The 21,734-nt window shown below is 37.5% G+C and overlaps 1 pseudogene; it reads left to right on the forward strand.

Annotated features, from left to right (window-relative positions):
• Positions 1–264: 264 nt before the first annotated feature.
• LOC120543312 overlaps positions 265–21,734 on the forward strand; it is an 88,776-nt pseudogene continuing 67,306 nt past the window's right edge.

The raw sequence follows: 21,734 nt of genomic DNA on the forward strand, positions 1-21,734 counted from the left end.
GAAAATAACATTACAGGAGTTTGCGCTATAGACTTGCAACCGATCACTGTATAACTTCCTCTTGTGTTAGGGTCAGCACCGACCCTTTTTACTTTTTAAAATCATAAACACACTTTGAGGGGCTTCTCTCTTTGCCTGTGTGTCTCCTTACCTGAACAAACAAAACAAACAAACAAAGACAGACATGTAAGGCTTGCATAAGAGAAATTTAGTTTAGCGTTGGTGACTTGCAGAGTACACATCTCCTGTTTGCAGCAGTCAAAAATGAGAAGAAGATTTACAGTAACCCAAGCTCTGGATCATATCTTTTCTGAAAATGAGGCAGAGGACACAGAACAGCATAGTGATACAGATGAGCAGGTTTCCGAGGAGGAAGACATTGTAGAGTATTTACCAGAAGGCACAGACACATCTGATGAGTCTGATGAGGAGGTCACCGATGCTGAAATTGCACTCACTCCTGCTGAAATGTTCAAATCCAAAAGTGGTAACATCTGTTGGAGCTCAGTACCTCCTAATTTACACGGCAGGGCAGCTGCTGCAAATGTCATCAAAATGACCCCTGGAATCAAAAGGTTTGCTGTGACGAGAGTAAGTGACATCAAGACATGTTTTGATCTGTTTATGCCATTGTCACTAAAGAAAGTCATGATTGCTATGACAAACCTTGAAGGAAAAAAGGTTCATGGCGACATGTGGAATGACATTGATGAGGAATACCTGGATGCTTATATTGGTGTTCTTCTTCTTACTGGTGTTTACAAATCCAGCAATGAGGTCACTGATAGTCTCTGGGATGCGTCGACAGGCAGAAATATTTTCCGGGCAACAATGTCACTTCAGTCATTTTGAATGATATCAAGAGTTCTTAGATTTGACAACAGAGAAACTAGAGAAAAATCTGACAAGCTTGCTCCCATCAGGGATGTCTGGGAAAGGTGGGTGCAGCTCCTTCCACTGATGTTCAACCCAGGGCCAGAGGTAACAGTAGATGAACGTTTTGTCCCTTTCCGTGGGAAATGCCTTTTCCGGCAGTACATGCCTAGTAAGCCAGGGAAATATGGCATAAAAATTTGGGCAGACTGTGATGCAAAAACCAGCTATGCATTGAATCTGCAGATTTACACAGGCAAACATGCAAGTGGCATTCCTGAGAAAAATCAAGGAAAATATGTAGTCCTCGATATGACTACTGGACTGCGGGGTCACAATATCACATGTGACAATTTCTTTACCAGCTATGACTTTGGACAAGAACTTCTCAGGTGGAAACTTACCATGGTGGGCACAGTAAAAAAAATAAACCTGAGCTGCCTGCCGAAATTTTGCAGGTGAAGGACAGGGCTCCACTTTCTTCAAAATTTGCTTTTACAGACACCACCACGGTTGTTTCATATTGTCCAAAAAAACACCGGAGTGTGATACTTATGTCCACTTTTCACAAAGACGCAGCTGTGTCATCAGCAAGTGACAAAAAGCCCATAATTATCTTGGTCTATAGCAAAAACAAAGGTGAAGTGGACAACCTGGACAAGCTGACTGCCACCTACACTTGCCAGAGAATGACCAGGAGATGGCCAATGGTTGTGTTTTATAACATTCTAGATGTGTCTGCATACAATGCATTTGTGTTGTGGACCCACATTCACCTAGGGTGGAACTCAACCAGAAAAAACAAGCGGAGAATGTTTCTTGAGGAGTTAGGAAGTTCCGTTGTCAAGGCACACATTGAGCGAAGGGAACGGGTGACCTGGGACCCAGCCACTGCAGCCTTGGTTTGTTTGTTGGACAAATTGTTCGTTGTTTGTTTGACCTTGCAAATCCACATTTTGAGATTTACTTGTTTAGCTTTCCATTTATATTAAAGTTATTTTTGAAAATACTTTTTTTGCCTTTTTCTTTGAAATCTATACTAATAAAAGGCAAAGCCCTCACTGACTCACTGACTCACTCACCCACTCACTCACTCACTCACTCACTCACTCACTCACTCACTCACTCACTCACTCACTCATCACTAATCACCAACTTCCCGTGTAGGTAGAAGGCTGAAATTTGGCAGGCTCATTCCTTACAGTTTACTTACAAAAGTTGGGCAGGTTTCATTTCGAAATTCTACGCGTAATGGTCATAACTGGAACCTATTTTTCTCCATATACTGTAATGGACCAGCTCGATGGCCGTGGGGGGCGGAGTTGCGTGTCATATCATCACGCCTCCCACGTAATCACATGAACTGACTGTGAACGCAGTACGTAGAAAACAAGGAACAGCTCCAAAGAGCGCTGAAGAAAACGCATACAAGCTTATTCATAAGTGCAGCTAGTGCGGAAACAAAGCACGGTGTAAACCGTAAGTTTAAATTAAGCTTATGGACACGCTCCCGCTGCTGTTTGTCATGCCTTCGTCGAATACTTTATTCACGAGATACAAGTTTAATGAGAAGACACGAGGTATAAACGAGAATTTGGATCACTTTGTAACGGAGTTAAAATTGCTGTAGCGAGAAACATTTAAGTGCTGGGTCTTAGCTAACATTAAATAAAGCCGTGGACATCGCCACATCACACAAGAGAGCAGCTCACGTGAACTGACTGAACGTAGTACGAGTGATCACTTCCATGCATCAAACCTGTTCAAAAAACGCATTACACAATTGACAAGGTAGGAAAAGAATATGCTCCGAGCTGAGCTCCACAGCTAACGCGGTCTTGTGGAAGCAACTTTGTCACGCTGCCACCAAATACTCACAGAAAAATCCACAAGTTAATACACATGCTGTCTCTAGAGTTTCTCCACACTCAATTCCTCGCATCCCCGTTATACCCTCTGATCTCCCATTTCAATTCAAATGCTTCCAATTTCCAGTAAGGCTCTGCTTCATGATGATAAGTAGTAAGTTTCAGGGACAGACCCTACAAAAAGGTTGCCATTGATTTCAGGCAAGATTGCTTTTCTCCTGGACAACTATACGTTGCATTCTCAAGAGTAAGCTCACGCAGCTTCATCATATTACAACCGGAGTGCTGAACTGACAACGTGCTATATAAAGAGAACTATAACAATCGTAATAAACGAACAATAAAACAGCGGAGAACCCGTGGATTAAATAAAAAGGCAGCTTCCTTGGCGAAGCAAGGAAAAAGGATGGCCTTATATGTCGTTCGTTTATAAAACAGCGAAGAAGCTATGTAAAGACTGCTTCACAAAAATCCAGCGGAGTGCCTTATATGAGCAGGCAGTCAGCTAAAGAAGGGAATCAATAAATATCTATAATCGTAATAAACGAACAAAAAATAGTGTACAAGCCGCGGATTAAATAAAGGAAATGGGTACCTGAACAGTAGAGTAAGTCTCAAATAGCTACACAATAACTATAACAATCGTAATAAACGAACAATAAAACAGTACAGAACCGCGAAGCAAGGAGAAACAACGGCCTTATGGCGTTCGTATATAAAGCAGCAGAGAAGCTGTGTGAAGGCAGCTACACAAAAAACAGCAGAGCGCTACACTCTGAATGTATTCCTTGCATCACCGTTATACCCTCTGATCTCCCATTTCAATTCAAATGCCTCCAATTTCCAGTAAGGCTCTGCTTTGCGATGACAATTAATAAGTCTCAGGGATAGATCATACAAAAGGTTGCCATTGATTTGAGGCAACATTGCTTTTCTCCTGGACAACTATACGTTGCATTCTCAAGAGTAAACTCAGTGCACAGTTTGGTTATATTACAACCGGTAATGCTAAGAGTGCTGAACTGACAACGTGGTATACAAAGAGATCCTTAACAGATAGTTATTGGTATATTTTCACTCAGTTTAAAAAGGTTTTCTTTTCTTCTTAATAAAAATTTAAAAGCAGTATTTCGTCTCTGCGAAGCGGTGGGATTTTGCTATATAAAGTATATATATATATATGTAGATATGTATATATATATATATACTAGCAGAATACCCGCGCTTCGCAGCGGAGAAGAAGTGTGTTAAAGAAGTTATGAAAAGAAAAGCAAACATTTTAAAAATAACGTAAGATGATTGTTAATGTAATTGTTTTGTCATTGATATGAGTGTTGTTGTCATATCTATCTATTTATATATATATATATATATATAGCAAAATAGCTGCGATTGGCAGCGGAGAAGTAAAAAGAAAAGGAAACATTTTAATAATAACGTAACATGATTGACAATGTAATTGTTTTGTAATTGTCATGAGTGTTGCTGGCATATATATATATATATATATATATATATATATATATATATATATATATATACACACACACACAGACACATATATAAACATATATATACATATAAACATATATATATATATATATACACATATATATATACATATATATATATACATATACACACACACATATATACATACTGTATATACAACATATACATATCTACATATATACTGTATATACACATATATATACAAATCTACATATATATATCTACATATATATATTAGGGTGGGACTCGATTAAAAAATTAATCCAATTAATTAGAGGCTGTGTAAGAATTAATCTTGATTAATCGTATGTAATCGACGTAAATTTGCCCCAAATCGCAAATGTTTTTTTTTTTATTTAAAACGGTTTTAGTGGGCACAGAATCAAATAATAGACATGGACATGAATATTGTAAACTGAAGCTGTTTTAATTTCTGAAAAAAGCTTTAAACTGCATTTGAATTCAAAACAGAAACAAAAATATCATCCCTGGTTAAAATTGGGCAGACTTAAAAATAAAGTGGTAGTTTAAGTACTTTAAGTACATTTTCAGAATAGTATTGTCTTTAAATAATAATAACCAAAATTTCACCATAAAGTGCAGTTTTTCTTCTTAAAAAAATAAGTCAGAAACATAAAAGGTAATTTGACCAGCTTACTCTTTAAACTCTGAGTAACATTAGCCAAAATTATTTTGTACATTAGGCTAAAACAGTGTGATCATTGAACATTTTGTAATTAGATGTATTTAGAATTACTAACGGTCACGGAAGTCCAATGATCCCCAGTAAGAGCCACAAAGTCCGCTTTCTGTAATGCATCTAATTTTGCTTGCTTTTCAGTGTGCACAAAACCATGCTTTTATCAAGGCTTCATTTCGGGTAGTCGAAATGATCAGTCGTAGGAGCGCTTTATTCCGACTCTAACATTTTTGTAGCTGTGATGTGTGCATCAGTGTAATGGATGTACCAGGAAATCATGCATTGACAAAAGTTCCCGTTTGCTTGGAATTGAAAGTGTGATTAAATGCGTTATTTTTTAACGCGTTATGGAGTACATGCATCAAGCTTCTCAACTGTGCTTGTGCTAAGAAAGGGAAAATTTTAAAAATAACGTAACATGATTCTGCGTTAACCTAATATTTTTCATACGTCCCAAACCAAGGAGATGGGAAGGTAAAATGAATCGGTAGCGCGTACATAGTCAGTACATCCCTCTCGGGAATCGAACCTCGAATGTCGGCGTTAGAGGCGAAGACTCTACAATTGCGCCACCGCTTGTCTATGCTAAAGTATGTATTGTAGATCGGGCTATAGATATACATTTATATATATACCGTGTATCGCAGTGGAGAAGTAGAAGTTATGAAAAGAAAAGGGAACATTTTAAAAATAACGTAACATGATTGTCAATATACAGTAATTGTTTTGTGAGTGTTATTGAATGTTGCTGTCATCAAGGATTTGATTATCATTATTTCTTTCAATCAGGCTCGTATTTGTACGATGTGTTCAAGTTACATTCCGTGTTTGTCAATCGTTGTAAAGATAAGAGGTTTCATTCATCGATTAGTTCCTTACTGCATCAATAAACAGCTCGTCTTCCTTTTTATCTGTGATGTGACAAACTGCATGCACGGGTTTTTTTTTTTTTTTTTACGCTGTCTTCCTTTAGCGGGACATTGACTTTTCCACCGTGTGCTTTGTTTCCACAGTAGCTGCATTTATGAATATGCTTATCAGGCGCTTCATATTTTTGCTGCCTTTTCAATTGTGTAATTCGGTTTTGTTCAGCTCTTTGGAACTGTTGCTTTTATCTGTGCACTGCATCAGTTCACGTGAGCCACTCGGTGTACTTGCATCGAAGGTTCCCAGCTGTGCTGGTGCCATCTCGTGCTATGTCCATAGCTTTATTTAATGTTACCTTAGTCCTGGCACTTAAAACTTTCTCTGGCAGTTTCGCTGAGTTTGTGTCAAACACCACCCTGACCATCTCATCTTCCTCTCCATAAGCACAGTCCTTCACCCGTGAATATTTACCCGTGGCAGTTTGCTATTGGATTGCCGCTGACGGATGGCCTTATATGGGCAGGCACTAAATTACAAACGCCAGCGCAGCCTGTCTATGAACTTAATTTAAAGTGTAGGTTTACATCGTGCTTTGTTTCAAGTAGCAGAACTCGCTTCTTATTGTTTCACTGCCTTCTCAATTATATAATGCATGTTTTCTTGGCGCTTTTTGAGGTCTTCCTGGTTTTCTATGTACTGCGTGATTACGTGGAGGCGTGATGATGTCACACGAAACTCCGCCCCACGGCGTTGAAGCTCATCTCCATTACAGTAAATGGAGAAAACTGCTTCCAGTTATGACCATTACGCGTAGAATTTCGATATAAAACCTGTCCAACTTTTGTAAGGAAGCTGTAAGGAATCAACCTGCCAAATTTCAGCCTTCCACCCACACGGGAAGTTGGAGAATTAGTGATGAGTCAGTGAGTGAGTGAGTGAGTGAGTGAGTGAGTGAGGGCTTTGCCTTTTATTAGTATAGATATATATATATATATATATATATATATATATATATATATATATATATATATATATACAGTGGTGTGAAAACTATTTGCCCCCTTCCTGATTTCTTATTCTTTTGCATGTTTGTCACACAAAATGTTTCTGATCATCAAACACATTTAACCATTAGTCAAATATAACACAAGTAAACACAAAATGCAGTTTTTAAATGATGGTTTTATTATTTAGGGAGAAAAAAAATCCAAACCTACATGGTCCTGTGTGAAAAAGTAATTGCCCCCTGAACCTAATTATTGGTTGGGCCACCCTTAGCAGCAATAACTGCAATCAAGCGTTTGCGATAACTTGCAATGAGTCTTTACAGCTCTGGAGGAATTTTGGCCCACTCATCTTTGCAGAATTGTTGTAATTCAGCTTTATTTGAGGGTTTTCTAGCATGAACCGCCTTTTAAGGTCATACCATAGCATCTCAATTGGATTCAGGTCAGGACTTTGACTAGGCCACTCCAAAGTCTTCATTTTGTTTTTCTTCAGCCATTCAGAGGTGGATTTGCTGGTGTGTTTTGGGTCATTGTCCTGTTGCAGCACCCAAGATCGCTTCAGCTTGAGTTGACGAACAGATGGCCGGACATTCTCCTTCACGATTTTTTGGTAGACAGTAGAATTCATGGTTCCATCTATCACAGCAAGCCTTCCAGGTCCTGAAGCAGCAAAACAGCCCCAGACCATCACACTACCACCACCATATTTTACTGTTGGCATGATGTTCTTTTTCTGAAATGCTGTGTTGCTTTTACGCCAGATGTAACGGGACATTTGCCTTCAAAAAGTTCAACTTTTGTCTCATCAGTCCACAAGGTATTTTCCCAAAAGTCTTGGCAATCATTGAGATGTTTCTTAGCAAAATTGAGACAAGCCCTAATGTTCTTTTTGCTTAACAGTGGTTTGCGTCTTGGAAATCTGCCATGCAGGCCATTTTTGCGCAGTCTCTTTCTTATGGTGGAGTCATGAACACTGACCTTAATTGAGGCAAGTGAGGCCTGCAGTTCTTTAGACGTTGTCCTGGGGTCTTTTGTGACCTCTCGGACGAGTCGTCTCTGCGCTCTTGGGGTAATTTTGGTCGGCCGGCCACTCCTGGGAAGGTTTACCACTGTTCCATGTTTTTGCCATTTGTGGATAATGGCTCTCACTGTGGTTCACTGGAGTCCCAAAGCTTTAGAAATGGCTTTATAACCTTTACCAGACTGATAGATCTCAATTACTTCTGTTCTCATTTGTTCCTGAATTTCTTTGGATCTTGGCATGATGTCTAGCTTTTGAGGTGCTTTTGGTCTACTCTCTGTGTCAGGCAGCTCCTATTTAAGTGATTTCTTGATTGAAACAGGTGTGGCAGTAATCAGGCCTGGGGGTGGCTACGGAAATTGAACTCAGGTGTGATACACCACAGTTAGGTTATTTTTAACAAGGGGGCAATTACTTTTTCACACAGGGCCATGTAGGTTTGGATTTTTTCTCCCTAAATAATAAAACCATCATTTAAAAACTGCATTTTGTGTTTACTTGTGTTATATTTGACTAATGGTTAAATGTGTTTGATGATCAGAAACATTTTGTGTGACAAACATGCAAAAGAATAAGAAATCAGGAAGGGGGCAAATAGTTTTTCACACCACTGTGTATATATATATATATATATATATATATATATATATATATATATATATATGTATGTATGTATGTATGTATGTGTATATAAATATGTAGATATATGTGTATATATATATATATATATATATATATGTGTGTGTGTATATATGTAGATATGTATATATATATATGTAGATGTGTATATGTATATATATATATATAGATATGTGTATATGTAGATATGTATATATGTATATGTATATATGTTTATATCAGTGACAGACTTTTGTCACTGTCCTGTTCCACTGACAGACTAAAGAGATCGTTCCTCCCCCACACTATGCGACTCTTCAATTCCACCCGGGGGAGTAAATGCGAACATTAATTTTATTTTAATTTTTTTCATTTTTATTACTATTTAATTTAATACTGTTTCTTTGTATCAGTATACTGCTGCTGGATTATGTGAATTTCCCCTTGGGATTAATAAAGTATCTATCTATCTATCTATCTATGTGTGTGTGTGTGTGTATATATATATATATATATATATATATATATGACAGAAACACTCATAACAGTGACAAAACAATTAGATTGACAATCATGTTACGTTATTTTTAAAATGTTTCCTTTTCTTTTTCATAACTTCTTTAACATACTACTTCTCCGCTGCGAAGCACAGGTATTTTGCTAGTAAATATATATGGGTCAAATTTGACCCGTAACACCATAGATGTTACTATAGTAATTAATATTACAATAAAAATATATATAACAAATTTATTTAAGAGATGTGTTCTAATACCCCTCAGTAATATTTAGGTAACATAACAACCTTTTATTTATTTAAATAATTCTCTTGAGGTTCATTTAATCATTTTTTAAAATTGAAACGAGAGGTATGCTGTTAAAGTAAAAGCTCATGAGGTCACAGCAAAAATATTGAAAACAATATTTTAATGGACAAGGAAGCGTAACAAAGTAACCAAGAGGTAAGGAAAAAAATTGGATGATAAATAATTGTTTTGAGGGTAATATGGCTGATTAAAGACACGGGTCAAAACTGACCCGTTAACATAAGAGATAGTAACAGAAAGCTAACATAAGAGGAAGGATAAACACTTTTTTTTAATGAGTTTTAAGCACAGGGGAAAAAAATGAACATTTGAAAAAAGTGAAAAGTAACACCGCAACAATTCACGCTACAAACCAAAAAATGAACATTTGAAAAATCCGTAATACAAAAACTAACCATAAACCACCAAGAAAACTAACCTTGCATGAGTCGAGTTCTGGCATGAGGTGAGGAGGAACTGGGTGGAGAGGAGGTTACAGTTTTGAGGGAGAGTCTGGCTCCGCGATGGAGGGATGTTTTCCTTCAGGTGTTTTCTCTCGTGTGATTTCTTGGGTTTCTGGTGTTTTTAGCTGTTTAGCTGGTGGGACCGAAAGCCTCATGCAGCCATTCCAAAAACAAAGCCCTTGTGACCCAACCCTTCATGTTTGCCCTCCACATCACTGGTAGTCTGGCTTTGTTTACATTGTGCTGCTTGAAAGCACAAGGGTTCTCAAATTGGTAAATGAGTAAACTGGTAAACAGTTTTTCCACCTCTTCCAGCACAGAAGGACAACTGCTGCACAGGCTTTTAAATGATTGACGCGCAGAACGACAAGCAGAACACGCATCTTGGCAGAAGCAGCACAAAGCCAGTAGCTGATCCATCCGCTTCTCCTTAGTGTGCGTTCACCTCCCCCCTTTACAACGCGAGTGGGAAAGACGCAAAGTGGCAGGAGCGTAGAGCGAGACCAGATCATCTAGAAGAGACACTTTGACAACATGCGAGACTAGACATTACAACCTTAGGAAGCACAACCCGTGAGACGGTGACTTTTGTACGTCACCCTCTTTTTACAAACAATTTCAAACAAGGTCACAGACATCTAACCTAGCAGTTGTTGGAATGTTTTTGGCAGACACACTTCAGGTGCTCCCAGCTCTTAAAACAACAACAAGCAGCAGAACATGCAGCTCGCCAGCTGATGATCCGAGTGCATCTTCTTAGCGTGCATTCAGCCCTCACCCCATCCACCCCTTCAGAAGGCTAGCGGCAGAAACGCAAAGTGGCAGAAGGACAGCCGCTGTACAGGCTTTTAAATGATTGACGCAAAGTGCGACAAGCAGAACACATAGCTGGCCAGCAGCAAGACAGCAGCTGAACTGATCGCATCTCTTTAGCGTGCGATCAGAACCCTCTTTCACAATGGGAGCAGTATTAAAAGTCCCGCGAGAAAGAGATTTAACTACGCCCGGGGCAGGAAATAAAGGACAAATATTGTTTTTACAAAAGTTTTAAAGAAGAAATGAAAATAATGCATATGTAACAATTCCCATGAAAATAACAATCTCTTTAAATTGTTTATCCGGTAAACCAAACCTGGGGGTGGGTGAGCAAAGTGAGCAGGGGGCGGAGCCCCCTAGTAATAATAATAATAATAAATCTGTGATCTAGCAAGGGCATAATAGCTGAACCACGATATAGTGGGGGATCACTCTATTGTATTGTCTCCTTTCTTGTCTTTTTATATTTAAAATCTATGTGCTAGAAAAGCTTATTTTTAATACACAAACCAAATTAATTTTACTATATGGGATAATAAAGTTGAAGTTGAGCTGAGTAAAGTCATTGAGAAATGAACAAAAAGAATGTCAGAATACTAAGATAAGAAATATGCAGAGAATGCATGTAAATTATTTTTGCCCAAACATGGATAAATGAGAATAGGAGTCAGTATTTATAGAATAGAAAGATGTTTGTCTTGAAGGCAGTATATGTTACTCTAAAACCTCAATGTACTTTTCTCCATTAATGCTGACATCACAGAAGTACACATTACCGTTGCCAAGGGTACTAACACAGCCCCATAATATGACAGCCCCTTGCTTTTCGGACTTGTTGCTGATAACAATCTGGATGGTCCTTTTCATCTTTGATTCGGACAACACTGCTTTCATTTATGTTTTGATTTCCCATTCATCTGACCAAAATACATGTTTTCACTGTGTGATGGTCCATCCCAGATGCTTCTGAGCCAAGAGAGGTCAACTCCGCTTCTGGATATGGTTAACATAAAGTTTTTTTAGCACAGTAAAGTTTTATGTGGCACATGTGAATATAACTCTGTATTGTAGTGCATGACAAAGGTTTGCCAAAATAATCCCTTGCCTGTGTGATTATATCAGCTATTGATGAGTTACGGTTCTTTATGCAGTGCCATCTGAGGTGTCAGAAATGGCGGATCTTGAGATTTGGCTTGCGGTTATTGACATTTACACACTCAAATTCCTCCAGATTCCATGAATAGTTTAATGATATTATGCACTTACAGGGAGAAATATGCAGATCCCTTCCACTTTTTCTTTGAGAAACATTGTTTCTAAACATTTCAATAATCTTCTCACGCATTTCTTGAGAAACTGGAGATTCTGTGCCTATCTTTGCTCCTCAAAGGCTCAGCCTTTCTTAGATACTGCTTTTGTACCAAATCATGATTACAATCACCCATTGACATCACGTGTTTGAAATCACATAACTATTGAATTTTTTTTACCTCATTACTGACTCTAATTTGCCCATCCCAACTTTTTTTGGAATGTGTTGTAGGCCTGAAATGCAGGAATGAAAGTATATTAACAAATGAAGTGAAGCTGACCAGGCAAAACATGAAATATCTTGGGTTCATACTGTCTGCAATGAAATAAAAGTCAAAGTAAATTTAACATTTTTTTTATTTGCATTTTCCACACCATCCCAACTTTTTCTGATTTGGACTTATACATTTAATTGAAATGGCTTTAAAATTTCCTTGTCTTAATGTGCCGCATTTTTATACTTAAAAATCCTTTGTGTATGAGTTTGTTTTTCATAAAGATTATTTTCTTACACTTCTTCTGCAAAGGGTTGATTGATCATACCATTTATTAAATAGGTAAATCAAGAAAATGCATTTAAGTGTCAGGCAGCCAAAATCCTTAAACGAAAGTATAATTTTATTTCTTCAGCAAATCAGAGTCTTTACTTAAAAATACATTTCAGACTAGAGCTGAAAGCAACTACTGACTTTAACTAACATAGCTGTGGTTTTCCACAGTTATCTATCTATCTATCTATCTATCTACTTAAAAAGACAAACCTGGAAGCTTTGATGTCAGAGATGGCAATGATCAGGATGCAATTATAAAGAAAATAATGAATAAAAGAAATTTGTCATAAGAAAACTACAGAGTACAGTTATAGATAAATATAATTAATACTAGATTTTTGTAAAACCTTGTGATTTTAGTCAGTATACTCTTTAATCTTTAACTAATGGATGATTAGTTCAGTAAATGGATATAATCATTCTGTACAATAACACTTGTGCTTTTTATTTTTTGTATTAATACCTTCTAAGAATGAAAGTAGTTTAAGTAAGAGAGTGAATACTAAGAATGTTACAAAGTTAGAAACTACAAAAAATGAGATTTTTGTATGTTGTGAAAGTGAATGAAGGTGAGGACAAAAAGAAACTAACCTTCATGATGAAACCACGTACCAGTTCCACTCAACACATTTTTAAATGTTTGCCTTTATACCTTGTAATGTGTTTACTCATATCCCCCAATTTTTAATAAATGGCAGACAATAATGTGCGGAAACTGTGGGGAGGTATGTCATATCTAGACACTGTAAAACGGAGAAGAGTAAGGATTTATTCAATGAAGGCACACATATATATATATATATATATATATATATATATTATGGAGCCGACCCGGACACAGACAGGTGGACATGTTGTTCTTCACCACCACACGTTTATTATTTACAAAATATATACAATAAATGGTCACTCAGACCCAGAATAGTCCAAATAGTGCACAAACCCCAAACTCACACAGTCCTGGCCACAATCTTTCTTCTCTTGCCTTGTCCTGCCTCCACCCAACTCAAGCGCTAAATGAATGGAGACGGCCCCTTTTATACAGTCCCCGGATGAGCCCCAGGTGTTCCCGGCATTCCTCCCTTGGCCACGCCCCAGCGTGGCGGAAGTGCCGGCTGTCCTCCCGGCAGCTCTCCGGGTGCCGTCCTAAGTCTTCTCCCCAGCACTTCCTGGTGTGGCGGAAGAGCTGGGGTAACAGCTCCCAAGGTATTGGGGCGCCTCCTGGCGGTGACCACAGGCACCTACAGGGTGGAGCTTCCATGCCTTGTACCCGTGGACCCCAGAGCAACCAGGAAGGCGGCCCCCACGTGATCCAGGGTGGGCTTTGACCCTCTTCCGGTCCCTCACGGCGTCCCGGCCGGGTCGTTGCCCCTGGCATCCCTTACAATATATATATATATATATATATATATACACATTTAAGAATTATGAAGGTAACTGTGCTCTTGGGAATTTTATTGTGGCAATCCCGAGATCTGTGTTGAGACACGATCTTGTCTCTAAGCTGTGCATGTAATTCCTTTGACCTTATGGCTCTAATACATGTTTATCAGCTGTGGGACTTTATATAGACAAGTGTGTGCTGATACTAATCACATCCAACCAATTAAATTGACCACAAGAGGACTCCAAAGAAGGTGTAGAAACATCACAGTAATGAACAATAGAATTGGCTGTACCTGGGAGAAATTTCAAGTGTCATAGTAAATCATCTGAATACAGTCATGTGGCGATTTGCTGATGACCAAGTTGAGGCCATTTATAGTTACAGCTGAGGAAAACGATACAGTGAAAATGTTGTAAAAATTGCCAAAACCAACCACTACAGGCCACAAAAGGCCATATTCCTTTTGTTTATCAATTACTTGAGGCAGCACTGCCAGCCATAAAATGATCAACTCTGCATAGAAGCAGTGAGAGAAGCAGTGGCAGAGCTGCAGAAGTGACAGTATCTTAGCTGTATTGCTTCCTGTACTGACATTACTGTACAACTAACAAATTCCACAAACTAGCAGTAAGTAAAGAAATAAATATTGTGACAGTAGGGGGCGCTGACACTCCTCCAAACCCGCAGACAACACGTCCAGACACCAGGTAAAAGTATTAGAAGTAATTTTAATTTCTTCTATACTGTGCACAAAGCACCTCCACCCCCACAATACTCAATTATTAACAATAAATCAATAATAAACAATAATCAATCCTCCTCTCCACCCAGCAGCTCTGTCACACTCCCTCCCAACTCCTAGGTTGTGTTGGCTGGGATAAACTGCCGGCCATCTTTCACAATATTTATAACATTGCGCTCAAAGAGTTTCAAAGTTTGGAACTCTGTGTGGTACTGATTAGCCATGCCACATTTTTTGGAAGTCACACTTCACACAGCTGAAACTCCTTTATTGTTTCCCCTATGTACACCTGGTTGCACATTTCTTGCATTTTGAAGGTAAAAACACCTTTTGTTACTTATATATGTTTTCTGACTTTTGGAGAGCCCATTAAGGCTTTTTTTGCTTGACGCTGCTAAACATGGCTAATTGTTATGCATTTGGCCTGTATCGCCTTCCCTTACATGAATAAGGCATACAACCACCAATAACTGAAGATCAATTTGTACTCCTATGCACCAGCAGTCAATGTCTGTACCCACACCAGACCTTCAATGCTGAGCAAGTTAATGTGTACCTTGTTAATGACACTTCTTCCTTAGTGTGGCATAACAAAAGCCAGTAACCCCCACAACTGTAAGGGACACCCTGAAAGGTAATTCTGTTGGAAAACCAGAGTAATCAAAATGTCAAAAGAAGACTAGGAACAAGCCAATTCTGCCAGAATGTTGCGTAGTGTGGCTTGCAAAACTGCAAGGAATAAGTGAGTCCAAATGCCAAAACCAGCAAACATATAAAAATAAAAAAATGTATATATTCTAGTGGCAAGAAATAGGCTGATGTGAATAATTAAATATGTCATTAAATATGTTTTGTATGGCTTATTTTTGTGTTTATTTTTTATGCACCTTGAGCATGGGAAAGGCACTATATAAATACAATTTATTATTACTATTATTGTTATTATTTCAGGGACACTAATAGAAACATGTAAGATTCCCGGAAATTAAAACTATCATTAGCATCCTCAAATTTAAGGATGGATTCTGACAATTGCTCTTTGTTCTGGAATGCTCAGTAAATAGTCTTTTGGTTTATTTTATATTTTTAGCTTAAAGGTAAGTAGTTCTAGAGTGATCTTTTGAAAAATAATTTGTTCATGTCCAACAATGGCAAAAAAACATTGGAACTCTGGTGCAACAAAAAAATGAGAATTTATCAAAACAACAAAACTTATTTTTAATTTAATGGTTTTGTTTATCCTTTTGTTTGAAATTTCAGGTTTGTCTCCAGACTTCCTTTTTAACTTCATCTTAGAATATCATTTTTTGGCTTAGTCAATTTGGATTTCCTTTCTCTTAGATTTCAGTAATTTCTTTTGTCTCAAAAGATTTTTTTAAGGTAAGTTAAATAAGAAGGTCAATTGCTGTTAATTTATTGTACATACAGTATTATGTTTGCTTCATTAGAGTATTCAACTATTGTAGCAATACATTTAAATGTTTCCTTAAATTCTTGAACTTCAATTATTGTCTTGATTTTGAGAGGGTTTTTTCAGGTTTGGTTCATCCTTTTGGAATAAAGGATCACAGAAACAAAAGTGCAGAAGTAAAGACAAAAATAGCAAAACAAAATAGACTAGCTAGTGATTGTACTATGCTTCAAGGCTACTTTTATAGCTGAGAACATAGCTGCTATGACATACCTTGTTAACTCATCTGAAAGTGGAAAGTGACTCGCAAGGCCAGTAATGTCACAAACACTGTTAATCGACTAACAACCTTAAAACTTGCTGTCTAGAAATGATGGTAGACATCCTGGCAGCTGCAATAGATACTTGCTCCTTTAAAGTGGATTTGCTCAGAGATGGAGCATCTCCTGAAGAATCCAGAGTACACTGTCTGTATAAATGTATGCAGTAAAGTTCCTGATCTTAGAAACAGCTTTGGGGAATAGAGGTGTTGCCAGAACCATAAATATGACTAAAAGGAAACAATTAAAATGTTATTAGGATAAAAAAAAATAATCTGAGATTTCATTAAACATTCAAACAATCTTCAAGTTGTGGAAATGATTTTAAACAAACATATGTTAAACCTAGCTTGGCTCTCAATGCAGTTAACATTCTATAATTGCTAAGAATTAGAAAAGAAATCTTGTTTCTTAAACATCTTTTATTTATTTATTTTGGTCCAAGTAAATCACAAAATTTCACTTGGAGAAAAAGTTTGACTGATCAGGATAAGAAGAGTCCTTTTAAAGGGCGCACACACAAACTGGAGTTCTGTTGATGCTACTAATTACAGCAGCTCATGGACAAAAATCATTCATCATGACAACATGTTGCAGACTAACAATACAGATGGGACAAGAATGCTTCGCATGGTCAGGGGGGTTCCTCAGGTGTCTATCCTTGGACTGTTACTTTTTTGAAATTACAGTAATGACGATTGTGGTATCAGTAACCTTGTGAAATTGGCAGGTATTGAGGAAGTAGTAAAGAAGACTAGGACAATTTTCAGATCTTGGCAAATACTTGGAGAAATACACTTAATGTAGAAAAGTATAACTTACTACAGGCAAGCAAAATTAATATTGTTTATAAATACAAGCTCGGTGATGCTGTCTTACAGAATGAAATCGCTGAAAAAGATTGTGTGGTTGTTGTTGGCACAACATTCCAATTGTCTAGACGGTGTAAAAGCTATTAAAAAACAAAATGTGAGCCTACATTTTAAAAATTACTGAATACAAATTGAGGAACATTCTGACTAGACAGTACAATGTACTATTAAGATTCTATCTGGAGTACTGCATGCCATTCTGGTCACCATGCTACCAAAAAGACATAGCAGCACTAGAAGCTGTGCAGAAGAGAGCAAGCAAGTACATCCTGGACTACAAGACATGTTCTACTCAGGCTAAACATGTTACATGTGTTTACTGTTGAGCAGGAGACTTGCGTGGGGACATAATGCAGGACTTTAAAATTCTTGAAGGCATCAAGGCCACTGGTGGAAGTTAAGGGGAAGTTCATTTAAGACTTCTTTATGCAAAGAGAAATAGAAATAATGAAGAAATGACCAAGTCATGTGGTCAAAGTGAAATCTTAGACAACTTTTTAAAAGTATCTGGATGAGATATTATCAGTTAACCAAACAACCTGAAAGGACTGAATGGTCTCTTCTCATTTGTCAAAGATTTTATGTTGTGGTATGTTAAATTGTAAAATTTCTGAAACACAAAAAACTCACAGTGCCTTAATTTACTAAAAACCAAGACTGACATTGATATAATATATTCTAGCCTTTGGTAGCACATGGAGAGGCATACAGTAGCTATAAATAAGATTAAAGATTTTGTGTAACTTTTTGACCAAACACAAGTGATGCTTTAGGTGTTTGTTCTGCAGCAGATTCCTGTAGTTGTACCAGCTACAAAAAGTGTATTTTCCCATGATTACAGAATTTTATGCTCATTTAGTGTAAGAAATTCACATTCTTGTGACATATGAGTAGCTTTAATGCTTTTCACACCCACAAAGGAGCTATGCAAGGTGGGCCAAAATAGAAAAGGAGAAAAGGCGGGTTGAAAATCTGTGTTAGGTTCAAATGGATTTTAAAATCTTACTTTTCTTTAAATACATCATGTGTACTTTCTTTGATCTTTATTCCATGCATTCGATTTAATAAATTAATAACTTTTTTATACTTTTGAGTTATTTAGCTCATCCCTGGTTAGGAGAGCAAACAGAGAATTATTTTCATAACAAGTGTTTTATATGTGTATGTCCACATATTCCACTAAATTCAACACGCAGAATTGTAATAGTAACATCTATCTTTTGCTAAGTAGCTACATCTTACCCATGACTACCACGTTTGTATCACCAGTTCACCTCAAGCCCACCTCTTCAAAAACACTCTTGTACTTTCTTTGTGCAAATGTCTAGACACTCATCTATCACCCAAATGCTGCATTATATTCAATATAGAACTTCACAGAAAGAGTAGTACCTTCTTCCGCAGGTCATCAACTATTCTGGAAACCCAACTTTGATTTTTTTCTGGTTCCAGAGGCAAAAACACAAATAAAGAAAATCAGAAGTGACTTATTGCTAAGAAAAACTTGTTACTACTAAAAGTTGATAACATGGAGTTGTCAAATATGCTTGATCTACTCTTGTTAATAAGCAAATAATAAAGCATATGAAATGAAAGATGAGAATAGAGTTGTCAGTCTGTTAAGGTATTCAGTCATTCAATATACAAGTGCATCCAGAAAGTATTCACAGTGCATCACTTTTTCCACATTTTGTTATGTTACAGCCTTATTCCAAAATGGATTAAACTCATTTTTTTCCTTAGAATTCTACACACAACACCCCATAATGACAATGTGAAAAACGTTTACTTGAGGTTTTAGCAAATTTATTAAAAATAAAAAACTGAGAAATCACATGAACATAAGTATTCACAGCCTTTGCTCAATACTTTGTCAATGCACCTTTGGCAGCAATTACAGCCTCAAGTCTTTTTGAATATGATGCCACAAGCTTGGCATACCTATCCTTGGCCAGTTTCGCCCATTCCTTTTTACAGCACCTCTCAAGCTCCATCAGGTTGGATGGGAAGTGTCGGTACACAGCCATTTTAAGATCTTTCCAGAGATGTTCAATCGGATTCAAGTCTGTGCTCTGGCTGGGCCACTCAAGGACATTCGCAGAGTTGTCCTGAAGCCTCTCCTTTGATATCTTGGCTGTGTGCTTAGGGTTGTTGTCCTGCTGAAAGATGAACCGTCGCCCCAGTCTGAGGTCAAGAGTGCTCTGGTGCAGGTTTTCATCCAGGATATCTCTGTACATTGCTGCAGTCATCTTTCCCTTTATCCTGACTAGTCTATCAGTTCCTGCCACTGAAAAACATCCCCACAGCATGATGCTGTCACCACCATGCTTCACTGTAGGGATGGTATTGGCCTGGTGATGAGCGGTGCCTGGTTTCCTCCAAACGTGATGCCTGGCATTCACACCAAAGAGTTCAATCTTTGTCTCATCAGACCAGAGAATTTTGTTTCTCATGGTCTGAGAGTCCTTCAGGTGCCTTTTGGCAAACTCCAGGCAGGCTGCCATGTGCCTTTTACTAAGGAGTGGCTTGTCTGGCACTGCAGAGATGGTTGTCCTTCTGGAAGGTTCTCCTCTCTCCACAGAGGACCTCTGGAACTCTGACAATGTTCATCGGGTTCTTGGTCACCTCCCTGACTAAGGCCCTTCTCCCCCGATCGCTAAGTTTAGATGGCCGGCCAGCTCTAGGAAGAGTCCTGGTGGTTTCGAACTTCTTCCACTTACGGATGATGGAGGCCACTGTGCTCATTGGGACCTTCAAAGCAGCAGAAATTTTTCTGTAACCTTCCCCAGATTTGTGCATTGAGACAATCCTGTCTCGGAGGTCTACAGACAATTCCTTTGACTTCATGCTTGGTTTATGCTCTGACATGAACTGTCAACTGTGGGACCTTAGATAGACAGGTGTGTGTCTTTACAAATAATGTCCAATCAACTGAATTTACCACAGGTGGACTCCAATTAAGCTGCAGAAACATCTCAAGGATGATCAGGGGAAACAGGATGCACCTGAGCTCAATGTTTAGCTTCATGGCAAAAGCTGTGAATACTTATGTACATGTGCTTTCTCAATTTTTTAATTTTTAATAAATTTGCAAAAATCTCAAGTAAACTTTTTTCACGTTGTCATTATGGGGTTTTGTGTGTAGAATTCTGAGGAAAAAAATTAATTTAATCCATTTTGGAATAAGGCTGTAACATAACAAAATGTGGAAAAATGCACTGCAAGTTGACTATGAGGTCACCTAGATATCTAGGTATTTTACCCTCAGCAAAATAACAAAAAATGCAATTAACCTCCTTAGCATTAGAGCTGAGCATCACTCGGGCTGTAAAAACAGTGCTAAAATTGTTAGTCCCAAGTGTCACTCAGGCAACTGCATAGATTCATCTTGTGTAAGACCCGAGGTTTACCTGGGTGGTAAAACTGCCAACACTATTACTGCGTTTACAGGTGTATCTTGTGTAGGCTTCAGGCCCAGGCATTACACGGGCAACGGTGTAGATGCATCTTCTCCTAGCCTCATAATGGCATTTAATAAAAAACACCTCTCATCAGCAGGGATGACAGTAAAACCAAAAGTTATTCTGGTGTATCTGAAAGTGACACTTGCGTCACTCACACATGTGCAGTGTGCTGTTAATATTATTATTATTCATCATTATTATTATTTCTGTCATCATAATACTTTCTACACTTCTGACTTTGTACGTTAGGTGTTTTTTTTTCAAGCCAAAAAATGCAACACTTTTTAAATTTTTTTTTTTAGAAAAAATGTAACATTAGAGGATATATGATAAATAATAAATTATTCAATTATTCAAAATCAGTACACGTGTACTGGAACAAACCTGGAACAACAACTGGAAACAATAGCACCCAGCAGATTTGAAAAAAATGCAAAAATGTGAAAGATATTAAAATAAGGCAATTAATAAGGTACACAGTTAGGTGTCATTTGTATAGTGTGTTTGTGCTGTCATTTTCTATTTGTGTAAATAAAAAGGAAAAATACAATATGTTTTTATTTTAAGCATTTTCTTTTAAGATGACTTAAGTACTAAAAACAAAAAAACAGTCAAAAACAAATCAAGGAATCATTAAAACAAATCATATACACTGAAAATTATGAAACACTAGAGAGCAACCTGGACTTAATGTCAAGGGTATTCATATGTCAAAACAAGGCATCTTAAAACCAGAGAAAAACCCAAATCATATTTAAAAGGCATGTCAGGATCCAAACCAAGGATTTAAGATATCAGAATTCACAAATCAGGATGGTCGTCTGGAAAGACAAGACAGTTGCTATCCTTCTATTGGAAAATGTGGCAAACTGGCAACAAAAAATCGCCAATACATGGATCTTTTGGCTGTAATCTGTAAACTTTTGTTATCTGTATATGCATATAGAAATCAATTAAACTACTTAATATCTTTAATATTTAAACCATAAATATGAGATTGAAATATAAATTTAGTAATAACCATTACAATAAATTTAAAATTTGAAAATAATATTCAAAGAGGAGGACAGGAAGAAGACAGAAGCGATTGATGTGCTTTTGGGTTATTATTTGATGCATTAAAG

The sequence above is a fragment of the Polypterus senegalus genome, chromosome 13, assembly GCF_016835505.1.
Source record: "Polypterus senegalus isolate Bchr_013 chromosome 13, ASM1683550v1, whole genome shotgun sequence".
Lineage (NCBI taxonomy): Eukaryota > Metazoa > Chordata > Cladistia > Polypteriformes > Polypteridae > Polypterus > Polypterus senegalus.